We start from the raw sequence: 16,440 nt of genomic DNA on the forward strand, positions 1-16,440 counted from the left end.
GTGATGACTGACAGAGTCGAAAGACTTGGCCAGGTCAATGAATACAGCTGCACAGTATTGTTTCTTATCGATGGCGATTAAGATATCGTTTAGGACCTTGAGCGTGGCTCAGGTGCACCCATGACCAGCTCTGAAACCAGATTGCATAGTGTAGAAGGTCCGGTGGCATTCGAAATGGTCGGTAATCTGTTTGTTGACCTGGCTTTCGAAGACTTTAGAGAGGCAGGGTAGGATAGATAAAGGTCCGGTTCGCCTGAGGAACCGGACCGTGAATCATCGCCGGAGGATCTGAACTGGAAACCCCCGCTGGAGGTTCTGGACTGCAGACCGCCGCTGGAGACTCCGGACCGCGGACCGCCGCTGGAGACTCCGGACCGCCGCTGAAGACTCTGGACCGGGGGACGTCGCTGTAGGCTCCGAACCATGGATTATCACTGGAGGCTCCGGGCCATGGATTATCACTGGAGGCTTCGTGCCATGGATCATCCCTACAGGCCCTGGGCCATGGATCATCACTGGAGGCTTCGTGCGATGGATCATCCGTCCAGGCTCCGGGCCATGGATCATCACTGGAGGCTTCGTGCCATTGATCATCACTACAGGCTCCGGGCCATGGATCATCACTGGAGGCTTCGTGCCATGGATCATCACTGGAGGCTTCTAACGTGGAGCTGGAACCGGTCTCACCGGACTGGGGAGACGTACTGGAGACCGGGTGCGCAGAGCAGGCACAGGGTGTACTGGGCCGTGGAGGCGCACTGGAGGTCTGGAGCTTAGGGCTGGCACAACCCGTCCTGGCTGGATGCTTACTTTAGGCCGGCAAGTGCAGGGCGCTGGCACAGGACGCACTGGGCTGTGAATGCGCACTGGCGACACAGTGCGCGGAGCCGGCGCAGGATATCCTGGACCGAGGAGGTGTACTGGAGACCAGGAGCGCTGAGCTGGCACCACCCTTCCTGGCTGAATGCTCACTCTAGCCCGGAAATCACAGGTTCCAGAGGAGGTGCCTGGTCTACACAGGTCTGATTTTTCACCCTGTATAAGACATACATTTATTCTATTGTAATTATAAAGGCAAAGAACACCACACTGTAACAACAACCTAACAGCAAACACCAAAACAAGTAGATCTGTAGATACATGTATTGTAATGATGGCCAGGAAATGCTACTTTGATTACAGGAAACACTGTCTGCATGGTTAGATTAAATGTCTCCCAAATGTCAAAATCTAACATTACCTCATTTTCACCATGAGTAAATCTCCAAATGGTTCTCCTTCTGAAGAAGTGCTCTGGACCAGGAAAGAGATCACGTAAATCCTCCTTAGAGAGGCTGGGCAGCATGTCTGTGCTTATATTAGCAGCTGAAAAATACATGTAACCACATGGTAAATAGTTAAGTAATTAGCAACTAAATCATAGTTAATAGACGCAAAGTGTCAGGTTGATATAGGTTATGAGACATTAGCATTCTGTCTTCCCTTTCCAGTTAATGCAGGAATGATTTACCAAGCTAAATTACACTACCAGTATATCATTAACATTAATGTCAATTACTTTAAACCAAAAGATAGTGCAAGCTAATGAAACTAACGTTAACATTAAATTGTCTCCCATATTGAAAACCTTAGTTAATCTTTGCTTGCCTAGCTAAGATTGTAGACAATGACTGACACCATCGATAATTTAGCTTCGCTGTCTTTGGCGCCATTTCTATTAATTTTCTATTGTCAATAGAAAGGGCACATTTACACCTCATTAACACTATTTCTGGCAATAAAGCACTCAATCTAACCAAAGTTCAAGTTTTTTCAACGAATGGCCATTCGTGCAGTTATTAACTGCTAAAAGTCAACGTTATCTAATAAAAATGAGCATGCTAACTTGGTTTGCCAACTTTCCAATTCAAATGAACGTTAGCTAACGTTAGCTTGCTAAGGAGAAAGGTAGACGGGTGTAAACAAATGAACATTACCTTTTAATACTGCGGTTGATATATGGTCCATGCCTGGATATGTGTCATCCATTCCATCTTCATTCATAGTGTTGTTAGATGACTCAAAGATTTGGACCGTATTTGACTTTTTAGTTTTTTAGGCCTCCCTTATTTAGCTAGATAATGTGATGAGCGTACGTCAGTTAAGCAATATCACAAGAGAGGGAGTGCTGAATATCAGCACGGCTGTGATTCGGTCGTAGGTACGAGGCCGCAGGCCAAAGATAATAATATTCAGTATAACAGCACGACCTCGAGTGTGATATTGCTAATATACAACAGTTCTACAAGCGCAATTTATTAGTTAACAGTAATATGCGACAACAGATTATGATTTGTTTATTTATTTCATCATTTATTTGGCTCCGCCAACACATAGTTCCCCAACTGGTCTGGGACTGGACTGTTGCCAAGCAACACATACATTTTCCTCCACACTAGCTTGCTACTGCTACTTTGTGTAGGTCTACACGTTACCGTCCTCTCCTGACGACCATTCATCATTTAACTCAAATGTTATTTGTGGAAATATGTTCATATTTGCGGTGCGAAGTTTGTTACAATTTAAGATAGAGAACGATTGTTAATGTAATTAACGGTTATTAGAACACCTGTAAAGCGGAGTGATACATGTATAGTTAAAAGTCCCAGTGGTGTTGTTCTCTACTCCAATAAATTACTTGGTTTTATTATAAATACTGAACATCATTTTCACTTCTTTCAGCCCTTTTCATCGAAAGCAGTGGGAACGTTTTACTTGCGTTTAGTAACGTTTAAGATGCTTTGACGGTGCGTTATCTGCTGCGTTTTTATTACTTTTTAATTGAAACTGTTATTGAGCCATATCAATAGATTTCACAGTCGCAGCCCTGATTTCTGGCTGCTCTGTGGTATTGACGGATGCACTGAGGAATATAGTGTACAATTCCTTCCATCATGTAAAGAGAAACCACCTTCAACACCTACTTGATTGCACCTGACCAGATGAACAGCCATCGGAGGAAAGCCAAGCACCACCGGAACAAGTAAGTAGCTAGCTAGTATTTTTTTTGTTCTCTGGATTAAAAAAAATAATTTAATGAACAGACGATACACGGACCAAAGTCATACTGTCCATTAGGCTATTCGATCATTGTAGCCATAATGACTCTTATGGCTAAAGCTGGGTTTAATGTGAAGTCTTCTAGCTAACTCCAGCATCACTGATCAGCAACTCCATACATCTGACTCAGATGATGGGCAAAGGGGCATTGACCAACATGGAGCTGTCACAGTGCAACAAGTAAGTTACTCGGTTGGTGGCAATCTACTGAAATTGACCATATTTTTTTAAGTACTTAGATTTACTAATAGCATTCATAGTCAGTCTTCGCAACCACTTCTCCTGTCACAAACATTATACTTGTCATTAACTAGTAATGTCCAGCCTCAGGATACTACATTCAATGTCAACATTTTTTAAAAATCTGACAACACATGCCACTGCTTTTGTGATAAATACCAGAGCCAAGCATCATCTCTCAGGTAAGATGCTTTTTCTGAACAGAGCATTTGGTTTGTTACATTATGCAGATCATTTTGTAGTGGTTCAGTGATGGTTGAGTTCATTCTCAGTGCTAGGTTGTCTACCTTACTATTGTTGATCCCTTATGTCCTTATGTTAATGAATATGTCATAAGAAAATGTGAATATCATAGGTATACATGATGGTGTGTTCCAACCTCCATGATTGATGACATCCCCACCTCTCTCACTGTCTCATTTTCAGAAAGGTGTGAATGACATTGTTGCTGGGGTACAGCAGTATCAATCATCACTATTGGACAACCTCAGGAAGCAGATGGAGGCAGTGCTAAAGAAGCATTCAGGAAGCACATCAGGTCAACTTGAAAAAGATGCAATGGATATATTTGACAATTGTATTGACCCTTTTGCTGGCGTTGCAACAACATTTAGACAGGACAGTGTTATTAAGAAGCTGTTTGGATGCAGAGGAAATTCCAATTGCTGGAACCATATGCAGGATGAAATGTGGAGGATCAAAAGACATTTTCATCAAAGACAAATTATTTTATTATGTACCATTAGTCAAAAGTCTAGAGCAGTTCTTATCACACCCAACGATTTTGTCTATGGTTGAAATGGGACCCCAGATGTGCAGGGCAAGTTTTTTTTCATGACATTGTTGATGGTGCTCTTCTAAAATCACATCCCTTATTTTCAGAGAAACCAAATGCATTGCAGATTGTTCTGTACACAGATGAAATTGTCATAATCGTGTATGTAGGTGGCAGGGAAGTCAGGCACAGGAGAAACCAAATTGGTTAGACTGGAGTATTTAATAACAAAATAAACTCCAAAACCAAAGTACAAAATAACATGGGTAAACATAACCCGTCGCACCCCGATACAAAAAACACACGTAACTTCACATACAATCACCGACAAGGACATGAGGGGAAACAGAGGGTTAAATACACAACATGTAATAAATGGGATTGGAAACAGGTGTGTAGGAAGACAAGACAAAACCAATGGAAAATGAAAAACTGATCAATGATGGCTAGAAGACTGGTGACGTTGACTGCCGAGCACCACCCGAGCAAGGAGGGGCATCGACTTCGGGAGAAGTCATGACAGAAATAGAGATCTGTAACCCACTAGGATCCTTTGCATCAAAAAACAAGTTGTTAATGGTGTACTACACCCTAGGAAATATAAATCCAAAATACACAGGTCTAAACTGGCTGCTATCAGGCTACTTGCCAGGGCTAGATCAGCAGACCTCCATTAATCTGGTGTAGATGTAATATTGAATAGAATCATGGAAGACATGGATGCATTCATTGTACAGTGGGGTTAAAATGCTAACTATTAACGGCAGAAAACGATATATGGTGCCATGGTCTCTCTCTCTGGAGACACTCTGGCACAACATGAACTAGCAGGGTTCAGAGGGTGTGGGCTTTGCCTACAGTAAGTGCAGACACTGAGTGTTCTTTTGAGGACATGCAGTCACACTTCAATGAGGATGCATATACTGAAAGGACATTGGAGAAGCATGTCAGACAGTGTGATGAAATAGAAAAGGCACAGACTGACTTGCTTCGCAACAGCCTGAGAACAACATATGGGATCAATAGAAGGAGCAAGTTAGTTGAATTCTCAGCCTTTGATATCATACAACAAACTCCGCAAGACATTATGCATGTAATTCTGGAGGGCATAGCCCCAATGTATTTTGAATCATCTTGTTGTGTCATGACAGATTGATCTGGACTCAGTGAATTCTGCTATTCTTGGTTTCTCTTATTCCCCTCTAGATGTTAGCGATCGGCCATCCCCAATTTCTGTTAGTACATTAACGTCAAGTGATGGAAAACTAAAACAGTCATCTGGGCAAATGCTCGTCTTGCTAAGGATATTGCCATTTGTTTTGGAGAGTTTGGAAGTCAATGCATATATACGACTGACAATTGAGCTAATAGAGATTGTACAGATAGTATTTGCACCTGTTCTTTCCATTGTGACTGTGTCTAGGTTGAAGTTACTCATTGTAAATCATTTGAAGCATTGGAAAGAGCTTTTTCCAGACCGCAATGTTACACCTAAACAGCATTATATGATACATTTGCCATCACAGATAAAGTCATTGTGTCCCATTGTTAGACATACAGTGAGGGAAAAAAGTATTTGATCCCCTGCTGATTTGTATGTTTGCCCACTGACAAAGAAATTATCAGTCTATAATTTTAATGGTAGGTTTATTTGAACAGTGAGAGACAGAATAACAACACAAAAATCCAGAAAAACGCATGTCAAAAATGTTGTAAATTGATTTGCATTTTAATGAGGGAAATAAGTATTTGACCGCTCTGCAAAACATGACTTAGTACTTGGTGGCAAAACCCTTGTTGGCAATCACAGAAGTCAGACGTTTCTTGTAGTGGGCCACCAGGTTTGCACACATCTCAGGAGGGATTTTGTCCCAATCCTCTTTGCAGATCTTCTCCAAGTCATTAAGGTTTCGAGGCTGATGTTTGGCAACTCGAACCTTCAGCTCCCTCCACAGATTTTCTATGGGATTAAGGTCTGGAGACTGGCTAGGCCACTCCAGGACCTTAATGTGCTTCTTCTTACGCCACTTCTTTGTTGCCTTGGCCATGTGTTTTGGGTCATTGTCATGCTGGAATACCCATCCACGACCCATTTTCAAGGCCCTGGCTGAGGGAAGGAGGTTCTCACCCAAGATTTGACGGTACATGGCCCCGTCCATCATCCCTTTGATGCGGTGAAGTTGTCCTGTCCCCTTAGCAGAAAAACACCCCTAAAGCATAATGTTTCCACCTCCATGTTTGACGGTGGGGATGGTATTCTTGGGGTCATAGACAGCATTCCTCCTCCTCCAAACACGGCGAGTTGAGTTGATGCCAAAGAGCTCCATTTTGGTCTCATCTGACCACAACACTTTCACCCAGTTGTCCTCTGAATCATTCAGATGTTCATTGGCAAACTTCAGACGGGCATGTATATGTGCTTTCTTGAACAGGGGGACCTTGCGGGCACTGCAGGAATTCAGTCCTTCACGGCGTAGTGTGTTACCAATTGTTTTCTTGGTGACTATGGTCCCAACTTCCTTGACATTCTTTACAAGATCCTCCCGTGTAGTTCTGGTCTGATTCCTCACCGTTCTCATGATCATTGCAGCTCCACGAGGTGAGATCTTGCATGGACCCCCAGGCCGAGGAAGATTGACAGTTCTTTTGTGTTTCTTCCATTTGCGAATAATCGCACCAACTGTTGTCACCTTCTCACCAAGCTGCTTGGCAATGGTCTTGTAGCCCATTCCAGCCTTGTGTAGGTCTACAATCTTGTCCCTGACATCCTTGGAGAGCACTTTGGTCTTGGCCATGGTGGAGAGTTTGGAATCTGATTGATTGCTTCTGTGGACAGGTGTCTTTTATACAGGTAACAAGATGGGATTAGGAGCACTCCCTTTAAGAGTGTGCTCCTAATCTCAGCTCGTTACCTGTATAAAATACACCTGGGAGTCAGAAATCTTTCTGATTGAGAGGGGGTCAAATACATTTTTGACATGCATTTTTCTGGATTATTTTGTTGTTATTCTGTCTCTCACTGTTCAAATAATATCTACCATCAAAATTATAGACTGATAATTTCTTTGTCAGTGGTCAAACGTACAAAATCAGCAGGGGATCAAATACTTTTTTCCCTCACTGTATGTGTATGGGCTTCCAAGCTGAATTTAAAAAGTATTTGTAAGTCTTTGATCAATCAGAACCAAATATATGAAAGCTGCCAAAATGTAGACAGTTCAATGCACCCAGTTTTTTCAAATGAAAGGGAGATGGGACTTGTATCAGAGGTTAAAGATCTACAATAGTTACATGGGAAATTGAGGGACTTCCTAGGTTTCAAAGAGGTAAACCATGCTGTATCACTGAAATGGCTTGTAATCAATTCTAATAAATACATAACTCAGAAGTCCATGATCTGAATGGTAATATGGCAGAATTTGGACTGGTCAAAAACATATTTCTTGTTGATTCTAGGCTTTATTTTTTGGAATATCAACCATTTCAAACTATACACTTTGATAGAAACATCATGGCTTATCAAGTTGAGGTCCCACACTTTGCACAGGCCACTGAGTTAGTGGATGCTGAAAAGCTGGTTGATTTTACCTCTCATTACACAATTAGCAACAAGAGCCAAACTTATGTACAAGTCAAATACCATCTTGGGGAAGTAATAGAATTGTGCAACAGTTCAAATGACTCAGTGTGTTCCCCAGATATGAAAAGTGTACTGTCTTTGTTCTGTACTGTATTTTGTCTACATGATTGCTGTGCTGTGTGTATGATTGACAATAAAACAGTGAATTCCATTTGGTCATTATCTGTTCTTAATATGTGAAGAGATGAAAAGGATAAGATGCTTGAAATAAGAAATTCTGACTTTGACAAAGCAGTTTTGTACTTGTCAGTGTTGATCAAATGGCTTTATAATTCTGTTAATTATAGTTTTGAGCATTAAGTTACTCAGAACCAATAACACAATCTCAGTAACAAGTTATATTATCTTAAGATAATTAGGGACAAAAAAGCTTGAAACAAGTGAAATGCTCCAACCAAAAACATGCATATATTGCCAGTATTTAAGATATTTAGTCTTACTTAGATTTACATTTTTGCAGTGCAGACGCATCTTAACATCAACTGTTCAGAGAAGACTGCGTGAATCAGGCCTTCAGAGTCGAATTGCTGCAAAGAAACCACTGAAGGACACCAATAAGAAGAAGAGACTTGCTTGGGCCAAGAAACACGAGCAATGGACATTAGACCGGTGGAAATCTATCCTTTGGTCTGATGAGTCCAAATTTGAGATTTGGTTCCAACCGCCGTGTCTTTGTGAGACGAGGAGTAGGTGAACGGATGATCTCTGCATGTTTGGTTCCCACCGTGAAGCATGGATGAGGATGTGTGATGGTTGTTACCAACAAGTGAGGTCTCGAACTAAAAGGTACAGTACATGAACACATTTACCGCTGGCTACTATATGGAGACAAACAACAAACCTTTTTTAATGAGCTGTGAAAAAAAGAGTGAACTATTTTCCAATGCTCATTAGACTGGCCCAGGCCAACACCAGTGAATAGGCCATGTTGTATATGGCACATTCCACTCTCTCTTTCTTCTTGTGTGTGTAGGAGCTACCACTGCACTGTACAGGGGGCCTGCGCTTCTTCTGGGACAACAAGTTTGACCATGCCATGGTGGCCTTCCTGGACTGTGTGCAGCAGTTCAAGGAGGAGGTGGAGAAGGGAGACACGGGATTCTGCCTGCACTACAGGTCAGTCAACTAGTCTAGCAGACATCATTCAATTATAATTGTAATCATCTATGGATTATGTCGAGAGTCCAAGGATTAAGCTGTCAAAAGCTGACCAACTTCAGTTATTTGTGTAAATTTGGTGAGTTATACAACTAAATTAATTAGTTCATGTTTCTTCATTTTTCCAATTCATAAAAAAAATCACTCCTTTTCATATTCAGATTTGACAAATACGTTCCCTTGTTTCTTAATATTTAATTTATTCTATTTTCCTGCACTAGTAACACATCTGACAGAATGATTTAGATGAGTATTTGGATTTGATTTTATTGAGGTGTTTTATTCAGGTGTTTCTGTAGATTTGAGGAACTGCTGAACACTGTTGGTTTAGACGTTTCTGGATACAATACTGCCTCCTAGTAGTACTGCCTCTTATTGGATCCCTCACAGATTCCAAGGTAGAAGTCCTCATTTGGGCAGCAGGTGGTTTATCAGTCACTGTATGTCTGTCTGTTCAATCCAAAATACAAAAGAGTGACAGACTCAGGTCCCTTGGTGCATCACACCACGGATCGCTTCACGTAGCCAGCCAGTACAGTGCCTTTGAGACGGTGCTTGGTGGAGTCATAGACCCCCCGTCTAGAGCTCTTGGAGGAGAGCTTGGCACAGATCTCGCTGTGTTTCTCCAGGCGACTAGGATCAAAACACCGGCTGCAGTGCTCACACTGCTTCAGCTTGGAGTTGGCTGCACTCATCCCAAATCGACGTTTCAACACCACCTGAATGAATGGATGTTATCAGATGGGCCAAATAATGGGCAGCTGGGCAACAAAGACAAGATATATAATATGTACAAACCAGATGAGGCTGGTGGGAGGAGCTCATTGTAATGGGCTCATTGTATTGGCTGGAATAGAACAAAAGGAACGATATCACACACATCAATCACATGGAAACCACGTTTGATTCCGATCAATTCATTTAATTCCAGCCATTACAACGATCCTATCCTCCTATAACTCCTCCCATCAGCCTCCTCTGATACAAACACACGTGATCACCAACACTACACTAGATCAGCAGTTAGCATGGCTTTGGAATGTCAAGCTACTTTACCTGTCTGTCCTCCTTTTTCTCTTCCATATTCAAACCTTTCTTGACTTCCTTTGGCTTGCTCACAGTGTATCTTGTGGTTGTCTGCTTTGGCTTACTTGCCACACTGCTTTCTTCTCCATTTCTCCTCACCTCTTTAATCCTTTCTTCCTCTTCTTCCTCTTCTTCGTTATCTCGTATCATCTCCCATAGGTCAGAATCCACCTTCATCAGGCAGATCTCCTGGATGAACTTCTCCACCTTTTTTCTCAACCGCACTTTTGCGTTTTTCTCCTCCAAAGCCTGAGCATCCATCTTGGCCCCACTCTTAATCAGTTTCAATTCTTGGGTGACACTGATCAGCCTGGCCTTCATATATGCCATCACCTGCTCAGAGTTAAAGACGTCCCATACCATCTCATCGGGGCATGGCGGTAGATCCTGTACAGTTAGGGTCTGAGTCTTGAACTGAACGTGTTTCTTCAGAACCTGCCTTCTGTAAGCAGGACGAGGGCTGCCCTCTGGTCTGACTGGCTGGAATGGCTTCTTCTTGGCATCATTGTTTGGCACAGTGACTCTAGCTCTAATGGGAGGCAGTGGCATCTTGGTGACCATATTGGCTCCATGGACTGCCTTCAATGGCTTGGCACTATGGAGGTAGATGTCTTTCACCACGCAGGTTTGATCCCTCTTGGTACGGATGGGTTGCAGTGACTTCCGGATGGGAGGAACAGTAGCCTTCCCTGACTGTTGAGGTGTTGGAGCTACATGCAGTCCTTGACTCTTCCCATTGCAGATGGACCTCTTCTTCTGCAGAACTGGGATTCTGGAGGGAGGATGTGGTTTCTTTTCCACAGCCTTCAAACTGGCAAGTCGCTGCAGAGCACCCTTTCTTTCTTCAGTCAACTCCAGTACTGGGATTCTGGAGGTGTTTAAACTGTTTTGTTTGAGCGCTGGAAGCTTCTCATTGGCCTTGGTTTGAGATGGCAGGGCAGGCTGAATGGAGTTGCTACTGGCAGCTCCAAGGTTCCCTGTTAAAGCATTATCTTCCTGGAGCGGTTGCAAGAATCTCCTCATCATAAAGGAGATTGACAGTGGCCTTCTTCTAACCTCGTTCTGCAACTAAGTTTTCGTCGAGTAGCACTTTCTATATTTTATAGTGATCTACTGTGTTAACTATATCTCAGGAGGAATCTGCTAGATTGTCTTGGATACTAGTGTTCTATTTTCAGCAATCAGACGCCAGAATGTTCAAACAGAACATTTGGAATTTATTGATCAGTTGTGACATCCTAATTGGTTCACAAATAATGAGACTTCTAGAATCTCACACTTATGTGGATGTGATGTCATAATAGACCATAATATACAGCCCAAAATGGTGAATGTGACCTACCTGTGTTGAACTGCTTGCCCTCATCTCATATTTAAACATGCCACTTTTCTTTGAGGTGAAACATATTACTGAACTCTCTGAATTGTCAATTTAAATACATTTTGCCAATTTATTAATGTCGAAATTTAGCTAACATAGTTAGTTCTTACCTTTGCCTCAGCAGTCGCGTCCAGATCATCATGGCGTTTGTAGTTCTTTATGATAGCCACATTAGCAGCTAATTAGCATTTCATTTTTGGGGGCTAAATGCAAGCAACTAAATTGATAAGTAACCTTTTTCTACAGATATTTACACGGTTATTGAAACGTCACACAAGGGTAAACCTTCATGAAACACATCCCTTATTTTAAGTGTTTCTAAAATGTCCTATGGTGGAAAGACGGTTGGAACCATTTCTTGTTTGACCGCTATGTTTTATGGGTATTATGACTCATACTGTGGTACTCTATTGTACTTACACAAATATCTGGAGTTGGTCAGCTTTTGACAGCTTAATCCTTTGTCTCTGCACGATCATTTGCCTCCAACTAGTCACTAGCATGAGAAATCTGCAGATTATTTTGTCCTAGCATACTGGCTTTAGATAAAAAACAATGCTCTCCTTGCTTCTCCATGTTTTGAGAGGGTGGGGAGAAGACTGGAGGAAGGACTTTTGAGATTCACCACTGGTGTGAGTTCCAATCAAAGAAGTCTTGTTTCCTTGTTTGATTTCTATATTGACCATTTGAAAGGACAAGATTAAAAACTGTTAAATTATACACATTCAAGTCCGCCTAGACTCGTAGGTGTTATGAAGGGAGATATCTGAGACTTTTGGAGCACATTCCAGGATTGAGTCCTAATAGTAGCTAAGTGGCTTCTGGTTGTGTCTTTTCCTTCATATGCACATATCTTATGACACTGGATAGGTGAAAGCTGTTGTTTCCAATTGACCTGTTCAATTCTTAAAGATCAGTACACATGAAGGGAAGGAGAGAAGGACACGTTGAACTACTGAGATGCAGCACTGGAATGGGTTCTTATGTATCACATGCTTCTTACTTTGCTCCAGAAGCAAAACTGGAGTCACAAATCTGGTTTTCTGCCTATTTTTCTTCAATTGGTTTGTGTCTTTGTGGTTCAACTACACTCTAGCCACAGAATAATGTACATTTATTATGTTTTAATAGTTTTTCTTTTACTGTGCTGATGAGGTAAAGATGGTTTAAGTTCACCATGCGTTGGAACAGCATTGGAACGTTTGCCTTGTATGTTCTGTCTCCCCACTCGCAGGGCGCACCAAGTGTCTACCGAAAGCTTTGGCGTCGGGATTATGCTGTGCTTTTGTTCATTGGTAAGTTCAACAAGGCAATCCTTTTACTACAAGTGACTTCTTGGTGTGGATATAAATGTAGACTAGGTGGCAGTACTTAATGCCCATATCACTGTATGATCTGGTTTTTCAGGTTCATTACACATGAACATGCTGGTTGGTTGTTGATCATTGCTACAAAGCCATTTAAAGCTTGCCATAGAATTTCAAGCCAAAACTAACTAGGGCGCTCTGGAACATTCAATGTTGTCTTGGTAAGCAACTCTAGTGTATATTTGGCCTTGTGTTTTAGGTCATTGTTCTGCTAAAAGTTGAATATCTCCAGGTGTCTGTAAAGCAGACTGAACCAGGTTTTCCTCTAGGATTTTGTCATGGGCGTCGTAAGGTTTGGACCAAGGCGCAGCGGGTAAAGTGCTCATCTTCTTAATTTATTTAAAGTAACGTGAACACTTAAACAAAATAAACAAACGACGATAACAGTTCCATAAGGCACACAGGCTATACAGAAAATAACCACCCACAAAACACAAGTGAAAACAAACCCAACTAAATATGGCCTCCAAATAGAGAAAACGACAATCAGCTGACTCTAATTGGAGGTCATTGCCAAAAACCCAACATAGAAATAGAAATATAGAACATAAACCAAAAACACTGAAACACACAAAACAAACACCCCCTGCCACGCCCTGACCAAACTACAATGACAAATAACCCCTTTTACTGGTCAGGACGTGACAGATTTTGCCTGTGCTTTGCGCTATTCTGCTTATTTTCATCATAAACATCCTTGCCGATGACAGGCATGTAGTCACCACCGTGCTTGAAAATGTGAAGAGTGGTACTCAGTTATTTGTTGTTGGATTTGCTCCAAATATAATGCTTTGTATTCAGGACAAAGTTAATTTCATTGCCACATTTTTTGCAGTATTACTTGTGTCTTATTGCAAACAGGATGCATGTTTTGGAGTATTATTACTGTACAAACTTCCTTTTCACTATGTCGTTTAGGTTAGTATTGTGGAGTAACTACAATGTAGTTGATCCATCCTCAGTTTTCTATCACAGCCGTTAAACTGTTTTAAAGTCACCATTGACCTCATGGTGAAATCCTTGAGCGTTTTCCTTCCTCTCCAGCAACTGAGTTAGGAAGGACACCAATGTCTTGGTACTGACTGGGTATATTGATACACCATCCAAAGTGTAATTATCAACTTCACCATGCTCAAAGGGATATTCAATGTATGTTTTTTTTTTCCCACCTACCAATAGGTGCACTTCTCTGCAAGGCATGGGAAAACCTCCCTGGTGTTTGTGGTTGAATCTGTGTTTGAAATTCACTGCTCATCTGAGGGACCTTACAATTATCTGTATGTGCTGGGTACAGAGATGAGGTCGTAATTCAAAAATCCTGTTAAACACATCAGATGAGTCCATGCAATTTGTGAATTGTTAAACACATTTTTACTCCTGAACTTCATGCTTGCCATAACAAAGGGATTGAATACGTATTTACACAATACTTTTAATTCATTCATTTGTAAAAATCTCTATAAACATAATTCCACTTTCACATTATGGGGGATTGTGTGTAGGCCAGTGAAACTCAATTTAATCCATACAACAAAATGTGGAAAAAGTCAAGTGGTGTGAATACTTTCTGAAGGCACTTTTAGATTGGCTCTTCAGGCAGTCATTGTGTTGCTAGCCTTGTACGTAGCATGTAGCTAGCTCTGTATAGCTGTGTATATTTAAGTATTACCAGTTAGGCTATTCTGCTTTTCTCAGAGAGAGAGAGATAAAGGCACCGAAGTGAGATGTTTATTTCTTTTTTAGGGGGTAGATCAGCTTTAATATTGCATATAGATTGTGGCTTTCATCAATGTAATTGTCTGCATCATTTCCAATCCCCCAATAGACAGATAGATAGGTAGATACACACACACAGAACCAGATAAACATTTGGACACACTACTCATTCAAGGGCTTTTCTATTTTTAAACTATTTTCTACATTGCAGAATAATAGTCTACACATCAAAACTATGAAATAAAACATTTGGAATCATGTAGTAACCCCAAAGGGTTAAACAAATCAACATACACTGCAAAAAGTCAGCTCTCAAAAACAAAAAAAATGCAGGAAATATTACCTTAAATAAGTGTAACGCTTGATGTAGTGGGTGTGGAGTCAGGCGCAGGAAACAAGAGCGTTTGCTATCGTGCTTTAATAAATGCACCATCAAAGAGAGTATACACCCAAAATAACAACAGGGTGTAATCAAAATACAATGACCCAAAAACACATTCCACTTACACAATACACAGTGCAAGAAAGAAAAAAGCCCGCACACAGAACAGGTGGGGAAACGGGCTTAAGTACCCAACTAATCACTAATGGAACACAGGTGATACCAATAAAGTCAAAACCAACAGAAAAGGAAAAAGGGATCGGTGGCAGCTAGTAGGCCGGTGACGACGACCGCCGAGCGCCACCCGAACAGGGAGAGGAGTCACTCTCGGCAGGAGTCGTGACAATAAGCAAAATTATCTGCTAACAGAACTGGAAAATTTTACTTGCCAAGATGTTTTAAACAAGTAAAAATATCTAGCCTCAAACAACGCACAGATATCTTAAACCTGCGTTTCGACTAAAAACAAGTCATTTTTCTGGATACAAAGAAAAGATTTAAGAATAATTTTCTGAATATGTAGGAAAATGTGCTTAAATTTAGCAAATGCTAGTGCCATCATCTTGAAATAAGGCTGTATGTTTAGTAAATACATCTTAAAACCAGTACAGCTACACTAAAAACAAGTACATTTGTCTGGATACAAAGAAAATATTTAAGAATTATCTTCTCAATATGTAGGAAAATGTGCTTAAATTTAGAATCCAATGCTATTGCAATCGTCTTGAAATAAGGCAATATGTGTCACGACTCCTGCCGAGGGTGACTCCTCTCCCTGTTCGGGTGGCGCTCGGCGGTCGTCGTCACCGGCCTCCTAGCTGCCACCGATCCCCTTTTCCCTTTTCTGTTGGCTTTGTCTTGATTGTTTGCACCTGTATATGATTAGTGTTTAGTTGAGTATTTAAGCCCGTTTCCCCACCTGTTCTGTGTGCGGGCTTACTTTCTGTTGTCGACTGTTGTTGATGCAGTGGTACGTGTTATTGGATCATTGTGTTTGTTGGATCACACCCAGTTGTGTTTTCGTGGGTGTACTTTTCTTTTACGGTGCAATTCATTAAAAGCCCGTTAGCAACTACTCCTGTTTCCTGCGCCTGACTCCACACCCACTACTGCAATCGTTACAATATGCCAAGGAATTTACAGAAAAATAGCATATTGTGCTTAAAATAATTAATCCTCACTAAGATAAATGTACTTGTACTACTACTAGAAATGAGATTGGCTTGCTTAATAAATAGGCAGGGTGTTTGTTGTTTATTATAAGAAGGTTTAAAGCACTTATGTTTTGTATCTTCCCATTGGTCTTACATTTTCACCTTGACCACCAATGGCCATTGTTGTTTTTGCATCTTTTGTTCTGCCCATATCAGCCTCTGGATATACTGAGTCCTCAATAAACTGAAAAGAAATTAGATTAATTTTCTTTTTTAACTTCTTAAAGGTTATCGGATCGGTTCTCGGATGGGCCAGTACACACAGTTCTGTTATCGGGACCAGAAATGATTTTTATTATTATTGTGTAACCCTAGTCAGTAATGAACTTTTTCCACTCGGCCATAACCTTTTTATATGAAGAAGTCACGTCCCGGTCGTGGA

At 41.3% G+C, this 16,440-nt stretch overlaps 1 protein-coding gene across 1 annotated transcript in view; it reads right to left on the minus strand.

Moving 5' to 3' along the window:
• LOC115161028 (uncharacterized) overlaps positions 1-2,076 on the minus strand; it is a 45,745-nt gene extending 43,669 nt beyond the window's left edge. The window contains exon 1 of the mRNA XM_029711712.1: positions 1,977-2,076. The gene's annotated coding sequence lies outside the window, so the exon portion shown is untranslated. The remainder of the gene's footprint in view (positions 1-1,976) is intronic.
• Between the last annotated feature and the right edge of the window lie 14,364 nt (positions 2,077-16,440).

This window comes from Salmo trutta, chromosome 2 (genome assembly GCF_901001165.1).
Source record: "Salmo trutta chromosome 2, fSalTru1.1, whole genome shotgun sequence".
Taxonomy (NCBI): domain Eukaryota; kingdom Metazoa; phylum Chordata; class Actinopteri; order Salmoniformes; family Salmonidae; genus Salmo; species Salmo trutta.